This window comes from Podarcis gaigeae (assembly GCF_964106915.1).
Source record: "Podarcis gaigeae genome assembly, chromosome: W".
NCBI lineage: Eukaryota > Metazoa > Chordata > Lepidosauria > Squamata > Lacertidae > Podarcis > Podarcis gaigeae.
In genome coordinates this window covers 20,177,721-20,194,294 of record NC_139695.1, presented here as the reverse complement: position 1 = coordinate 20,194,294, position 16,574 = coordinate 20,177,721, and the positions used below count along the sequence as shown (strand labels likewise).

Here is a 16,574-nt window from a genome sequence, read left to right as displayed (position 1 = left end):
TTTTGAGATACATTTTTAGGTTATTAGCTGGACTTCCCCACACCTCCCTCCCCGTGCGTTCTTTACAATAAAACATATCAGCAAATTATTACCTTGTTTCGTATCTTATTTATATCTTTCAAAATATTTTACTTCTGAATTTAAAGTACCTTTTATCCAGTGTTTATGCCTTAAAATAAAAAATATAATAACCTTAAATTTCGACTTTTTCTTAATTATAACTTGTCTTCCTATTTTCCCAATCTAGTTGCAGGAGCTCAATTCCAAAACATGCAGATTCTTAACATTCATACAACTTATATTGTTTTTGCAAATAGTCCTTAAATTTTTTCCAATCTTCTTCCGTTGTCTCTTCACCCAAATCTCGAATTCTGCCAGTCATTTCAGCCAGTTCCATATAGTCCATCAACTGCGTCTGCCACTCTTCCAGCGTGGGAAGATCTTGTGTCTTCCAATATTTTGCTATAAGTATTCTTGCTGCTGTAGATGCATACATAAAAAATGTTTTGTCCTTCTTTATCACCCTTTGGTCCACAATGCCCAGGAGGAAGGCCTCTGGTTTCTTGGGAAAGGTGTACCTGAACACCTTTTTTAATTCATTATAGATCATTTCCCAGAAGGCCTTCACTTTTGGACAAGTCCACCAAAGGTGAAAAAATGTCCCTTCAGCCTCCTTACATTTCCAACATTTATTATCAGACCGATGGTAAATTTTTGCAAGTTTGACTGGGGTCATGTACCACCTATATATCATTTTCATAATATTCTCTTTCAAGGCATTACATGCTGTAAATCTCATTCCAGTGGTCCATAACCTTTCCCAGTCTTCGAACATAATGTTGTACCCAATATCCTGAGCCCATTTTATCATGGCTGATTTAACTATCTCATCCTGGGTATTCCATTTAAGCAGCAAGTTATACATTCTCGAAAGTACCTTGGTCTTAGATTCTAACAGTTCTGTCTCTAGTTTCGATTTTTCCACCTGGAATCCTATTTTTTTGTCCGACTTAAAAACTTCTTGAATTTGAGCATAGTGAAACCAATCTTGCACCCTATTCTTTAATTTTTCAAAGCTCTGCAGTCTCCAAGTGTCTCCAGTTTTTTCTATCATTTCCCAATATTTTGGCCATCCGACCTCCATATTGAGTCTTTTTCTGGCCTTGGCCTCCGCTGGTGATAACCACCTCGGGGTCTTACCTTCTAGTAAGTCTTTGTATTTTGTCCAGACCATAAATATAGCTTTTCTGACAATATGGTTTTTGAACATTTTATGAACCTTTACCTTGTCATACCACAAATATGCATGCCATCCAAAAGCATTATCATGCCCTTCCAGATCTAGGACATCAGTGTTCTCAAGAAGTAACCAATCTTTCATCCAGCAGAAAGCCGCAGCTTCATAATATAACCTTAAGTCTGGCAGGGCAAACCCCCCTCTCTCTTTTGCATCCGTTAGTATTTTAAATTTTATTCGGGGCTTTGTGCCCTGCCAGACAAACCTAGAAATATCTTTCTGCCAATACTTTTTTAAGTCTACTCGCCAAAATGTCTGCAAAGATTTTATAATCCACATTTAGGAGTGAGATGGGACGGTAGTTCTTTAGTTGAGTCTTTTCAGTTTCCACTTTAGGGATCAATGTGATGAAAGCTTCTTTCCACGATTCCGGTGCCCTCTTCCCCTCCAAAATCTGGTTGCATACCTCCATTAGTGGTTGTATCAAATAGTCTTTCAATGTCTTGTAATACTTGGAGGTAAGCCCATCCGGACCTGGAGATTTGCCTAGTTGCATATTCTGAATGGCACTCTCTATTTCTTGTTGTGTTATTTTATGATTCAGGATTGTTCTCTTTTCCTGAGCAAGTTTTGGTAGACCATTTGTTTTCAAAAATTGGTCTATCTCCTTCTCCTCTTGTGGCCCTTGAGTATAAAGCTTTTTAAAGTATCTCTGGAAACACTTCCTAATTTCTTCTGGTTTCTGGATATTTCTCCCTTCAATCTCTAGATTGGTGACTGTGTTCAGTTTTTGTCTCTTTTTCAGTTGCCATGCTAAAAGTTTCCCACACTTATTAGCTGATTCGAATGATCTTTGTTTCATTTGTTTAATTTTCCACTCAACTTCTTGATTTATCAATTTCGCATACTGTACTTGATAAAATTTAATTTCTCTCAAGATCTCCTTCGATTTTGGTTTAGATCTCAACTTTTTCTCTCCATCTCTTATCTTCTCTAAGATCTTGTCTTTTTTCCCATTCCAGAGCCTTTTCTTTATCGTATTCTGTTGTATCAGAAACCCTCTCATAACTGCTTTACTTGCGTCCCAGATTGTTCTTTTTTCCACCATGGTACTCAAATTAATTTCAAAATAGTCTTTCAAAGTTTTTTGGGCCTTCTTCACAATCTCCTGATCTCTTAATAGGGTGTCATTCATTTTCCATCTGAAGGAACCGGTTGGAGTAAGTCTTAATTCCATTTTCATAGCATTATGGTCGGAGCAAGTTTTGGGGCAGATTTCCACTTTTCTAGTCATCGGTGCCAGCCTCCTAGTTATCCATATTTGGTCTATTCTTGTCCATGACAGATGGGCCTCAGAAAAGAAGGTTCCTTCTTTACCTAGGGGGTTTTTTGTCCTCCAGATATCAATTAAGTCCATATTGTCGGTTAGTTCAAAAAAAGTTTTGGGTAGTCTGCCGTCTTTTGATAAGCTTTGATCTTGTGACTTGTCCATATTTGTGGAGACCACTCCGTTCATATCTCCCATCAAAATGATGTTAGTGTAGTCTAAATAGTCCAGGATTGTCTCATGCAGTTTCTTGTAAAATTCTGATTTCCCCTCATTCGGTGCATAGATTCCTAATAACAAAAATTTTTCTCCTTGAGTCTGTATTTCAATAGCCAAAATTCTTCCTTGCTCATATTTAAATAAGAATTTTGGTGACAGGCTCTCCTTTGCATAGATCACCACTCCTCTTTTCTTAACTTTGTCCGATGAGATAAATTCTTGGCCTAATCTTTTATTAATCAAAACTTTTCTGTGGAGCCTGGTCACGTGTGTTTCCTGCAAGCAAATAATATCCAATTGTTCTTTTTTCAATATATGAAAAATTCTTCTTCTTTTCTCTGGGGAATTTCCACCATTTATGTTCCAACTAAGCAACTGCAGAGACATCCTGGATCAAACTATTTGTCCTGTGGTGGCGTCCCTTTCTTTTGGTCCTCTGGTTCCGAGGGTATAGGTGCTGGTACAGGTGTAGGTAATGGTGGTGGCCAGGCTCCTGTTGTCCCTTTCTGTAGGTCCTCTTCGTGATCGTTCAGAAACTTTTGTTGGTCTTCTGCTGATCTGATTTTAACCTTCTTTCCTTTAAAATTAAAAGATAGTCCTCGAGGGAACTCCCACCTGTAAGGAATTGAGTTGCCTCTCAGTAATTTTACAAGTTCCGTATAAGTCCCTCTAAGATCCAAAAGCTGTTTAGGTATGTCTCTATAAATTTCAGCTCTGTTGCCCTGAATGACAAGCGATTTTCCAAAGTGGAGGCCTAATATTTTATCTCTCTCTTGCTTAGATCTTAAAACAATCAAACAGTCTCTAGGTTTATCCTTCCTTGTCACTCTTCCCAATCTGAAAGCAGTCACAATTTTAAAATCTTTATCCTCTTCAATACCCCAGAACTTTGAAATTTCTGATGTCAAGTAGCCGATCAAGTCCTCCTGTTCTAGTTCTGGAATAGCTCTAAGTCTCAGATTGCTTTCCCTATTTCTCAGTTCAGTCATCGACCAGTAGGCCTGCTGGTCATTTATCTGTTTGTGTAACGGCTTCACCTCCACCTTTAATGCCTCAACTTTCAAGTTGGCTTCCTCTGCTTTTTGTTTGGCTTCCTCAGCCAGTTTGTGGTTCTCTACTGTTGCTTCTTGAAGGTTCCCAATTGCTTGTGTATGTTGTGCCACCTGGTCAGACAATTTATTTATTGAGGATGTGGCTTGATCAATTTTAGTCGAATGTTCATCCGCCTTTTTATTTAGAATTGCCAGTTGTTCTAGAATCTGATTCAAAACTTTTTCAGACCCTCCTGAAGCCATATCCCCTGTAGGTGTCAGCTCATCCACCTCTTTTGGTGTTTCTAAAACAGTTGGGACCGATGATCTGTGTGGTTGGGAAGTCAAAGTTGTTTGTACCAATTGTTTTGCCTTTGTTTTAGCCAACCTTGTTTTCGCTGCCTCGCTCATTCCAATCCCTTCTGTATATCAAGGTCAAACTGTAAGTGTTCCCATGAGAGAGACAGTTCCAAAATGTAAACAACCAGGCAACAGAGAGTCAAAACAAAATGCAGTTCCCAAGGAATTATAAATCCGAAATCCTCTAGGGGGAGTAATAAAGTTCAACCAAAGGAAAGAATTTTTCCTTCTTTGCAGACCCAACAATCCACAAAGGAACAACAATCCAAAGTGAAACAACTGAGGTTCCAAGCAGTCTTTTAGTTTCTTTTTAGCATTGAGCTTTTCCCAACTTAAAACAATGTCTCAGAAGTGGTGCAAGAAACAGTTTCTCTATATCTTCAATATTGCAGCCTTAATATGTAACACTTTCAACATTAAGAATAGTATCCACAATTTAGCAGTTTGACAGTTCTTCTTTACACTGGCAGACCTCAGATTGGCTTCTTCTATTACTTATAAATCCCAAAGGAAGAAGCAAAGTCCAGTCAGAAAATCAGCATAAAAACTCCACAATTAACTCCTTTAGTCCCAACCGATAGTTCTAACATCTGCACGAAATCCGAACTTTACAGTTCTTTCACAGCACTTCCCGCTTTTTGAAACTTTACTTTGATCTCTTAAGCACGGTGGGGAGACGGACTTCCTGGTTACATCTCCCGTTTTCAGCCAAATTAAAGTATTTTAGTCCCACTAATTTTAAGTCCCCTTACTCACGGGTTGTGGTTGCAGATCTAATGTTCCAAGAAGAAAGGTCGGCGCTCATCAGCAGCAGCCGCGCGGCTTTGCTTCCCGCAGAAAGAGCGATGAACTCACAGCGCCGCTCCCCCTTTCACGTTCCGGAGCCCCTTACGAGGTCCCTTCTTCGTTTCTGGGGGGGCTTCTGGCGCCCGCCGAGTCCCACAGCCACGAGCTCGCTCTGCTCGTGGTTTTTCTGGATGGGTCGCCGCTATGCCGCAGCGAACGACCCTTTCCTGCGGAGCCCCTCTTCAGAGCGCGAAGAGGACCACCATTGCTGTTTCGCGCCACCTCCGGAAGTCCCCTAATGATGTTTTCTTTAAGAGCGGGCGCACCACTGCCTCCTTCAGTTCCCCTGGGAATATCCCGGTGCCATGCAATAGCTATGCAAGCACAAGTTCAAATAGAAATTAACTGAAAAAAGAAATATTAGGGAGAATGCTAAAATGAAAACCAAAGTCTCGTCCAGTTAGAGCCACTGTCCAGTCTTTCTCTTTCTCTTCTTTCTTTTTTCTTCTACCTTCCTTCTCTGGAGTCTGGCATCTCTTTCCTCAACCTCCTTCTAGTTCCCTCCTGGTTCCCCCCAATCATCTTCACATTCACTCTTGTTAGTCTCCCCCAAGATCCAGTCAGGTTGTCTCCCAGATTCCGTTCCTCAATTGTCCTTTCTCCGTCATTTTTCCTCTTTTCCACTCCCATTTTCCCCCTTCACCCTTTTGTTGATTTTGATTTTTCTTTCCTGTGTGTCTTCCCCGCGTCTTGGTTAGAAGCTTTTGAAAGTCAGCAGTGTACCATATATTAGCGAGTGGTGCTTGTCAGAACAGGGATAGAAAGCCAGCTGGCTTGGCCCCAGCCGGAGCGTCTCCCTTCTCAGCCTTGCTGCTGCAGAGATCCAACAGTCATCCTCCTCCGACGTGCATCTGTGACTCAAGCTGCTGTGCATGCAAGAGCACACATTTCTCAGCAGAGTAAACACACAACATATCAGACTCGAGGCTTGGATACTGTACTAAACTACACATTTATTCTACATAAATCAGGACAAAGAAAAACATGGCCTCTCTCCTTGTAGTTCTTCTTGGAGAGAGAAAACAAAAGCAATACAGAGCGGATGTTCCACTCAAGAGACTCCAGCAATCTGTGCTGGAATGTAAACAGACATGTGACATGTAACAATCCCACATATGTGAAGCAAAGGGTGGAATGGAATTCCCAACATCCTCCCCCATTACATGTAATCCATGGCTGCAGTATTTCAGCCTAACTGCAACCGCTGTACATAAATCTGAAGTTGTTCCCTGTTAACAACTTTTGACAACAGATCTGCAGGAATTTTGTTTCCTGGCATGTAGGACACCTGAATCAGTCCTTTCTGGATACACTCCCTTGCACGATGTAATTTTATCTGCAAGTACTTGGTTCTTTGCTTGCAACCCTCTGAAGCTAGCAAGGCCAAACATGACCTGTTGTCTTGATAAATCTGTATAGGACATTTCACATTAACCCTCACGTCCTCAAACAGTTGCACCAACCATTCACCATCCAAATGTGAATATGACAGTGCATTGAGTTCAGCTTCACAAGAACTTAGAATCAGTGGCGTAGCATGGGTTGTCAGCACCCGGGGCAAGGCAAGTAATTTGCACCCCCTAACCCGTGGATTTGCACCCCCTATCCCGTGGATTCGCGCCCCCTAACCCTAACCCCCAGATGTTGCACCCGGTGCGACCGCCCCCCCCTGCACCCCCACGCTACGCCACTGCTTAGAATCATAGAATCATAGAGTTGGAAGAGACCACAAGGGCCATCGAGTCCAACCCCCTACCAAGCAGGAAACACCATCAGAGCACTCCTGACATATGGTTGTCAAGCCTCTGCTTAAAGATCTCCAAAGAAGGAGACTCCACCACACTCCTTGGCAGCAAATTCCACTGTCGAACAGCTCTTACTGTCAGGAAGTTCTTCCTAATGTTTAGGTGGAATCTTCTTTCTTGTAGTTTGGATCCATTGCTCCGTGTCCGCTTCTCTGGAGCAGCAGAAAACAACCTTTCTCCCTCCTCTATGTGACATCCTTTTATATATTTGAACATGGCTATCATATCACCCCTTAACCTCCTCTTCTCCAGGCTAAACATGCCCAGCTCCCTTAGCCGTTCCTCATAAGGCATCGTTTCCAGGCCTTTGACCATTTTGGTTGCCCTCCTCTGGACACGTTCCAGTTTGTCAGTGTCCTTCTTGAACTGTGGCTCACTGTTGTCTGCTTCTTGCATAACCAGTCAAACAGACAATGGTTGTACGTGTAGCACACTCCAGAAGTGCTTTTGCTATCTGTGATGTCACTTCCAAAACTTGCATCTGCAAATATCTCAAGACCTACAGACTTCTGATTAGTGAATCTCAGCCTGTAGTGCATAGTACCTTTCAGGTAGCGTGCTATGTGATTCAGAGCTTTCCAATTCTGAACAGTAGGATTGTTAGCGTGTCTGGTAAGTAGATTAGTGATGACAGCTATATCAGGTCTTGAACATCTGGCAATGAAATTTAGCTTGCCTAGAATACATCTGTACAGTGTAACATCAAAAAATGCTTCATCAGTATCATCTAACTGGAAACCTGTTACCATTGGTGTATCCACAGGCTTTGCATCAACCAAGTTCAGTCTGGTTAATATATCAGCAATTTTCTGAGATTGATGTACCAAAATATCACCTGCCTGGTTTGTTTCTTTCTACCTCCAGAGAAATATAGTTGGTTACCTCATCAAGATCCTTCATATCAAAGTGCTCCTTCAGTTGAGCTAGGGTGCTTTGATATAAGGCCTGATGCTTCCAAAAGAAAAATCATCAACAAAGCATACACAATACAGTTTGTTTTGCCCCTCCTCTTTGACAAACACACATGGATCTGCTTTGTCTTGGTGAAAACCTAGAGAAAACAATGCCTCTGTTAGTTTTGTATTCCAACACCCGGCACTCTGTTTGAGACCATATAGCTTACAGACCATTCCCTTCTGTACTTGCACTCCATCAGACTCCCCCAGTTCCCCGTACAAAAATGCTGTGTTCACATCGTAATGAGAAATGTGCAGTTTCTCCTCTGAAGCAATCTTGAGCATAAGCCTAATGATCTCATACTTGATGGTGGATGAGTAGGTCTCGTGGTAGTCTTGACCTGAAAAACTTCTTGCGACCAATCTGGCTTTGTGTCTCACTGCCTTGCCATTCTGGTCTGTCTTGGCCTTAAAGACCCATTTGCTGTCAACCACCTTCATTCCTGGTACTATTGGAACTAACTCCAAGGTCTTGTTCCTTTCTAAGGAATCAAGTTCAGCCTTCATAGCTTTTAACCATGGCTTTGCATCCTTTGAGGTTAAATCTTGGACCTCTTGGAAGCTTGAAGGTTCCCAAACCTTCTCTGAGTTACTAACAGATGTTTTAGTAAACTCATCAGCATACCTCTTTGGAGGTTTGGACTTTGTGGCTCTATAGTATCTGCATACTATACGCCAGTCTTCAGGACTCATCTCCTCTTTCTTAGGAGAATGGTGGCCAATAGTAAACAGTGGTTCTTCCAATTCAGTGTCAGGCCCTTCAGATGGTCTGAGTGGGGCTTTTGCACTCTTGTAGTCTGCCATGTCATCACTGTCACTGTCAACAGCACTGCCACCTCCCGCTGAATTGGAAACCGAACTGTGATCATCCTCATCAGATTCCTCAGCATCATCAGCATCAGGGTGACATTGGAAGATCCCCACATTGTGTTAGTTTCTGTTTTGCAACTGAGCAGCTGCTTGGAGTCACAGGACTCTGTTTACATTCCTGGGATTCCATACTATTGGAAGTCTCACGGGAGAGGAGACGGGATGTGACGTTAGTGGTTTCCTGTTTCCTTTGTTCCTTTGTTCGGTTGCTCTCTGCTCTCATAGAGGGAGGATGTCTATTTCTCAGCTGTCTACGTAGCTTAGAAATAAAACTCTTTACAATGTAGCCCAAACCTCTCATCTCTTTCCTGAGCTGGAAACTCTGCTGAAGAACGTGCCTTGAAGCCTTATCAAAGGCTCAGGTCGTTAAACACATTGGGAGGCGATTCCGAAGGCTCAGCTCAGAGGAAGATGAGGCTTTATCAGCTTGGTCGAGTGGAGATTCCGACATTTTTGCTTATGGGCCCAGACGAACAGCAGAAGAACGGAATGCAGCTTATCTTCTCTGTGTGTCAAGAAGATTGATGAGAGGCATGTGCTCTTGCCCCGGGAAGCCTGCCAGTCCCTAATTAATGGCAATAAGGGGTGGACTTTGAACTTCTAGCCAAAGCACTTACCGGCAGCGGCAGGAGAAAGTGAAAGGCCTCAAGTAGTGTGCTTTTGGAATGCAGCTGGTAAATAGGTGCAGCTTGCTTTAAAAGACACAGAGATGGCCAGTCCAAGAGTAACAGAGGCTCTTGAAAACGCGTTTGGATTTCCAAAGCTCCAAAAAAATAATTATAAAAACTGGGTGAAGTGTGCAGAAGCTCTACTACGAAAAGAGGGTCTGTTCAATGTGATATCAGATGCCCCCCCCCCCCAGCTCCAGTAACTGAAGAATGGAAGGCCAAGGATTCCAAAGCAAGGGGAACTCTGATGCTGATTGTGTCCCCTGAAGAGTTATGTCTTTTGCGTGACAAGCCCTCAGCCAGACAGATGTGGGACAGTCTCCAAGAGTCATATTTGAGAACAGAGACGGGTTCTCTGCATAGTTTAGTAATAAAGCATAGCAATGTAGCCCATACTATATCTCATCCTTCCGTTGTGGACTTTGTTGTTTTAATGCTCTGCTGGGCTCAAAGGAAGATGAGCCATATCAGCTCGGACGACCAGAGCTGAAATTCTAATATTTTTGGTTATGGGCCCAGAAGGATGGAATCCAGAATGACGGACGGCAGAGGAACACAGCTTATCTTCTCTGCGTGTCAAGAAGATTGATGAGAGATATGTGCTCTTGCCCCGGGAAGGCTGCCAGACCCTAATTAATGGCATTAAGGCTGGACTTTGAACTCTTTGCCAAAGCACTAACCGGCAGCGGCAGGAGAAAGTGAAAGAGTGTCTTTGGAATGCAGCTGGTGGTTGAGAGACGCAACTTGCTTTAAATGACACAGAAGGCTAATGCCAGAATAATGGAGGCCCTTCGAAATGCCATGAGTTTTCCAAAACTTGGAAAAGGGAATTATTTGGAATGGGTGCAATATGCAGAGGCTCTGCTAAGAAAAGAAGGTCTGTTTAATGTGATAACAGACACCCCCCCAGCTCCAGTAACTGATGAATGGAAAGCCAAGGATTCGAAAGCAAGGGGAACTCTGACGCTTATTGTGTCCCCTGAAGAGCTATGTCTTTTGCGTGACAAGGCCTCAGCCAAAGAAATGTGGGACAGTTTGCAACAGTCACATTTGAGAACAGAGGCGGGCGCTTCTTTGTTCTTTTATGCCAAGTTGCATGATATGGCACTTATTGAAGGAGCAGGTGTATGTGCTCACTTAATGGAAATGCAGAATCTCAGGCATGAGTTGCAACAGCGGGGAATCACCTTTCCAGAGGCTGTGTATTCCTTCATGATTCTACATTCTTTGGGTTCAAGTTGGGAAGCAATTGCTAGCCAGCTTGCTGTTTTGCCTACTGCTCAGCTAACGTTAGCACATATTACTGCTGTGGTATTGAATGAAGCGGATCGCCGTAGTGCTAGCTGCATCACTAAGGGGGAGTCCTCACAGACGTCATCCCAGAATGCAGTGGAACCACTAGATGGCGCCAAAGCTTTGAAGGCAGTGAAATGCTACTCGTGTGGATGTCTATGCCACGTGAAAAGGGAGTGTAAATATCCCAAGGCCAAGGCAACAGAGCAGCGCAGCGAAAGCTCAAAGCATGGAAAAGGGAAAGGCAAAGGTCTGAAGTCTAGGACAACGCAACACAGGGCAATGGTCTCACGCTTCGCTCCAAAGGTCCAGAAGACGTCTAGATCTTTCTTCGTTTTCGACTCGGGAGCAACCAGACACATTTGTCGGGACAAACATCTCTTCGTGTCCTTTACTCCGCAGGAAGCTGCGATTCACCAAGCGGATGACCACATGATCTCCAGTCAAGGCTATGGAATGGTTGTTCTTAACAACTTGGATACATTGATACGCAACCTTCTTTTTGTTCCAGATGCTGCACACAACCTATTGAGTGTCTCGCAGCTGACTGAACAGGACATAGATGTTTCCTTCAAGAAGAGGAAGTGCACCATCACCAAGAAAGATGACTTTGTATTGCATGCTGATTATATTGATCGTTTATTTGTATTGCCTTATGATGATTCTGTTGATGTTGTGCAGGATGAAACTTGTTGTACTGCAGATACGAACAAGGTTTTGCATGCAGGATTTATTTATGATTATCACAGGAAATTTGGTCATTTAAATTCGAGGCAGTTTCCAAAATGCTTGCCTTAGTTGAAGGTATGACTATTAAACCCTGCAGGTACCACATGAAGTGTAAGGCATGCTCAGCAAAGAAGGTCAAAATGGCTGCAAAAGGTAAGGTGTCTAGTAGACAAGCTACAGAACCATACCAGGTAGTGCATGCTGATCTCATTGGTCCACTAACACCCTCTTTGGGTGGAGCCAGGTACTTCATGGTTCTCATTGATTCATTTTACAGATATATTCATGTGTTCAATCTCAAGCAGAAATCAGAAGTGTTTCCTAGGTTCAAGGAATTCTGTGCTTGGTTGAAAAATGTGCATGATAAACAGGTGAAATGTTTATTTACAGATCGAGGGGGAGAATTCACTTCTCAGCAGTTTGAAGCTTTTCTGACTCAGAAAGGAATTCAACATGACCTTTCATATTTTTTTAAAAAAAATAATTTTTATTAACAGGCCAATCACATCACATTATTCAAATCACATTAGTTCCAAATTATACAGCCAAATTTTAAATTTTGTTGAGGGTACCCATACATCAAGCTCCGCACGAGTCCAGAATTCCGGATAACTCCAGGCATCACTTATTTTACTGCTTTAATTAGACAGTTCTATCCAGTTCGATCCAGATAGTCCTTTATTACTTTCTTTCTCTTCTTGTTGTTATCATATATTCCTTTCTTTGCGACCTCTGATGATTTTCACAAGCAGATTGAAAACTGGCGTCTCTGCGTGGGTTTTGTACTCTTCAAAGACCATATCGCTCAGGGACAGTGTGCTGGTCCCGGGGGGAAGGTTACTGTTACCGTAGTCAAAGTTCAGTCCTGAGCCTGGAATTAGTCCACAAGGTGCGAGGCGAGGTCCGAAGCAGGGAGCCGGGCGGGGAACAGGAACACTGGAGGAACAGGACTGGATGCTGGCCGAAACAGCTCTTCAATGACAACGTTGCTCCCGCAACCTGGGACCGGGCTGACTGGCCTTTATCTTCTCTGAGGCCAGGGGCGGTTCCGGCCCCCAGGAGCCCTGCCTCCCTTGGCCTTAAGGCGAGCGCTCCTCCTGGGAGAAACCAGTTCCCTTCGCCTCTCTGCCCTAAGCCTCTGCAGTTCAGGAGAGGCTGAAGGGTTACTGGGCCCAGGGGGAGACTCACCTGCAGGCACTGAGTCCTCAACCACCTCTGGGGCCAGAATGGATTCACCTGGTGCCTGCTCCTGAGGATCCAGCCCAGGTGCAGGCTCCTCAGAATCAAGGCCCTGCCCCAGTTCAGCCGGCCTGGAGGCGGGGACTCCTGTGCCAGCTGGGATTCCTCCGGTTCACTCTCAGAATCGGAATCCCAGGCCATCACAGACAGCCTCTGTTCAACGCTTCCATAAACAAAATTAATCTTCAGTCTGTCCTTTATTTTTTCTCAGGCTAGCCAAATAAACCAAATAAATCAGGGGGCTCTGTCAGGTCAAACTTGCATTCCAACATTCCTTCTCTTTCGAACAATCCTGATTCTCCTCCCCCTGTCCTTATTTCTCCGGCAAGCCTGTCTTGGCGAGACGCCATTTTTAAACTGCGTCATAAAATTTTTCCTCTTTCTCACCGTTCACCAATCTTCTCTCCTGTTGTAATCCATCCCACACAGTTCTTAAAATCCTGCTTATGATTAGTAAAAATGTGACAATCTTATTTCTTTCTGGGGTGAAGGGTTATTAATATCACATCGTGCAAAGAAAAAAAGAGTTTTTTCCTCCACCCCCCCCTTCGTTCCAAACATACAGTCTCCTAATGGTGATTCATCAGAAGATTTACTTATCCATCCGTCACTCCCGGTCACAGAGATCCATTAATCAGCAGTCTTATCTGTCGAGCTTTACTTGATGTATGTGCTTCAGCTTCATTTCCAATCGTATGTTTCCAATTATAATTCCGAGCTGAAGCAACCAGCACGCGCTAATTGGAATCGGCGTCAGGAAGATCTGACTTCACCGAGTGCTCATGCCAAGTGTTCGGCACCCCCATCTCTCGGATCAGGGGGTGCATTGTGAACACCGCTGGCAAGACAGTGCCCCCCACCTCCTGGGGGGGTGGGAAGGCTGCATACTTCCCATAGCAGCCCCTTAATTACCTCGTATGGGTCAGAGAGATGTTATTGTCGGCCATCTTCCAATGCGCCACCTGGCGGCCCCCTCATGACCTTTCAAGTCCAGGGTATCCGTGGATGAATGGACTTTGTGAAAGGGCAAGCCAAACATTGCTTCAAGGCTTGAAAACCTTGCTGCATCATGCCAATCTTCCAGAGAGTTATTGGGCAGAATCGCTCAGCTGTTTATAATCGCAGATTATCACCACCGATTGGTTGTACCCCCTATGAAAAGATGTTTGGCAAGAAACCAGACATGAAGCACATGAGAATGTTTGGTTCTGACGTGTGGGTTCACACACCACAAAGCTCCAAGTCAGGCAAACGTGGTTTGCATGGTATCTTTCTAGGGTATCAGAAAGGTTCTTACAGAGTAATGATGACTGACACTAACACAGTTAGGCTCACTAGAAGTGTTGAGTACAATGCCAAGTTGGGGGGGGGGGGAGAATGTGGGAATTTTCCAGTGTTATCCTGATGACAGTGAAGAGTCTGAGGATAAGCAGCAGCAAAACCCCACACCCACTGATGAAGATTCTGATTCTGAATTTGAAACTGACTCAGATGGTTCAGAGGATTTCAAGAGTGCTAAGGCCTCTATGTGACCCTCTGAAGGCTCTGATAGAGAATTGGAGGAACCATCATTCACTATAGGCCACTTTTCTCCTAAGAAAGAAGAGGAGAGTGTTGAAGACTTACGTCTAATTCGCAGGTCTGAAAGAGCCACGAAAGGTAGACCTCCAAAGAGATTTGCTGATTAATTTGCTAAAGCAGTAAAAGCTGTAACTGCTGTTAATAGCTCCAAGAAGGTATTTGAACCTTCAAGCTTCCAAGAGATCCAGGCTTTGGACTCGAAGGATGCTGAGCCATGGTTAACTGCCATGAAGGCTGAGCTTGATTCCTTAGAGAGGAACAAAACATGGGAGCTAGTTCCAACAGTTCCAGGGATGAAACTGCTTGACAGCAAATGGGTATTCAAAGCAAAGACAGATCAAAATGGCAAGATAGTCAGATACAAAACCAGATTGGTAGCCAGAGTGAATCACTTTACATTCTTCCACCTGATGGCGTACAGGTAAAACTGGGATTTGTTCTCTGAAGAAGTCCCTATATGGTCTCAAGCAAAGTGCACGATGCTGGCACTCTAAACTCACTGAAGTGTTGTTTTCTCTAGGTTTTCAGCAAGGTAAAGCTGATCCATGTGTATTTGTCAAAGAGGAAGGGCAAAAGAAGCTGTATTGCTTGTTTTATGTTGATGATATACTTTTCTTTTGGAAGGATGTCAAGATGTACAACAGCGCCCTAGCTCAGCTGAAGGAGCACTTTGACATGAAAGATCTTGGTGAGCTAACCTATCTCTGGAAATAGAGAGAGACCAAGATGGTAATATTCTAGTACACCAGTCACAGAAATTTGTTGATGTGTTAAGCAAACTAAACCTGATGGACGCTAACCCTGTAGACACAAATGACAACAGGTTATCAGGTAGATGGTACTGAAGAAGCATTTTCTGACACTACACTGTACAGAAGTGTGCTAGGCAAACTAAACTTCATTGCCAGATGTTCAAGACTGGACATTGCAGTTAGCTGTAAATTGCTAAGCAGACAAGTCAACAATCCTACTGTTAAGGATTGGAAAGCTCTGAAATGCATAACACACTATTTGAAAGGCACTATTCATTACAGACTAAGATTTAACAATCAGAAGTCTGAAGGTCTTGAGGTGTTTGCTGGTGCGAGTTTTGGAAGTGACACTACAGACAGGAAAAGCATGTCTGGTTACTTCCAGAACAGCGTGTTCAGCGTCGGGTCAGAGTTTGAGCTCTGAGCTGCTCGAGACAGACTCGGCACCTGGAGAGGTGAAGCAGGAGCAACAGGAGGCGTAAGTTGCCCCTACTCGGGTCGATTTCCCGGGAGCAGAGGCTCAGCAGCACAAAAAAGGGGTTTCCCCACACTAGAACTGGACTTTTAAAAAGAAGAAATTTAGGGGAGAACCTCTGCGCAAAGGAGCGACACCGCCCTCCGGTGCCTTCGCCTCCAGACCCCATGAGATAGCACTGGACTCTCCAGTAAGATATTGACACAAATTCAAGGAGCGCCCCCCCTAATTTATACAGTGAGAAAGGGGTTATCTAAGCCCCAACAATACAAAAAACCAAAAAGGGGGGAACTAACAAACAGATAAAATTAAGAAGTTGCAAGTGGAATGCTAAAAGGGGGTCATCCCTCACAACAGAAATTAACGCTGCAGAACCAGCAGTGCGGTAGAGATCTTGAGGGGCTTCTCTGCGCTCCCAAAACAACACAGTTAACCTAAGAAGTGTCACTGGAGTTTGGCATGGGGGAACAGTTTAGACCAGCTAAACAGACAACAGAATTAAGGAGAGCTCTTTACCAGAGACTTGCGGAGATCTGGAGAGGCGGGGAGAAGGCTGGGGGAGTGAGGTTTATGTTTTAACTCTTTCCTAATGGACACAGAGTGGTTACAGTGATTGTTTAATGGTATTGTTAAAGTGTCTTAGATAAGGGGGGGAGAGATACCTACAGATATGTAAACCAAGGTTGTAAGCAGAGAACAACTTTTGGAGTATGTGTGTAAATTGCAGTTATGTAAAAGATTCTTGAAATGGTCGGATGAAATGGGGGAGGATGAGAAGATTTCACCCCTCCCATATCCAAGAATCTCCTGAGGAGTCTGCTGATTCTCCAGAGAGAAGGAGGCATGTTCTGCTTCTCTACTTATTCTACTCCAGCACCAAGTCAGTCAGTCAGTCAGTGTGTCGGAGAGAGAGAGACTGAGTGTTACAGATCGTGTCTAGAGATAAGGTTGCTGCTAAGAGCAGCTGCAGACACTCAGAGTAGTGTAGCATTCTTTATGCTTAGAGAACCCATTAAGCTCTGTATATAGTTGTATAGTAGTTGTAGATAGTTGTACAGCTCATATTACACTGTGAGGTAATTCCGGTGCTGCGCACTGTGAAATGACTGCCCCTCTGTTCCCACAGCAGTCCCAACATTCCCATCATGTTTACACTTCAAGCTAGGACTTTGCAGCTGCATTGCTT

General features: G+C 43.7%; 2 long non-coding RNA genes across 2 annotated transcripts in view; both read right to left on the bottom strand.

Annotated features, from left to right (window-relative positions):
• Window positions 1–16,574, bottom strand: part of LOC310836013 — a 795,471-nt gene that overhangs the window by 449,657 nt on the left and 329,240 nt on the right. The gene's annotated exons all lie outside the window — the stretch shown is intronic.
• LOC310836011 lies at window positions 11,820–13,552 on the bottom strand. The gene is made up of 2 exons (XR_014559831.1): window positions 12,729–13,552; window positions 11,820–12,145 (listed from the first exon to the last, which is right to left on the bottom strand). It is a non-coding gene; the product is annotated as an uncharacterized lncRNA (long non-coding RNA).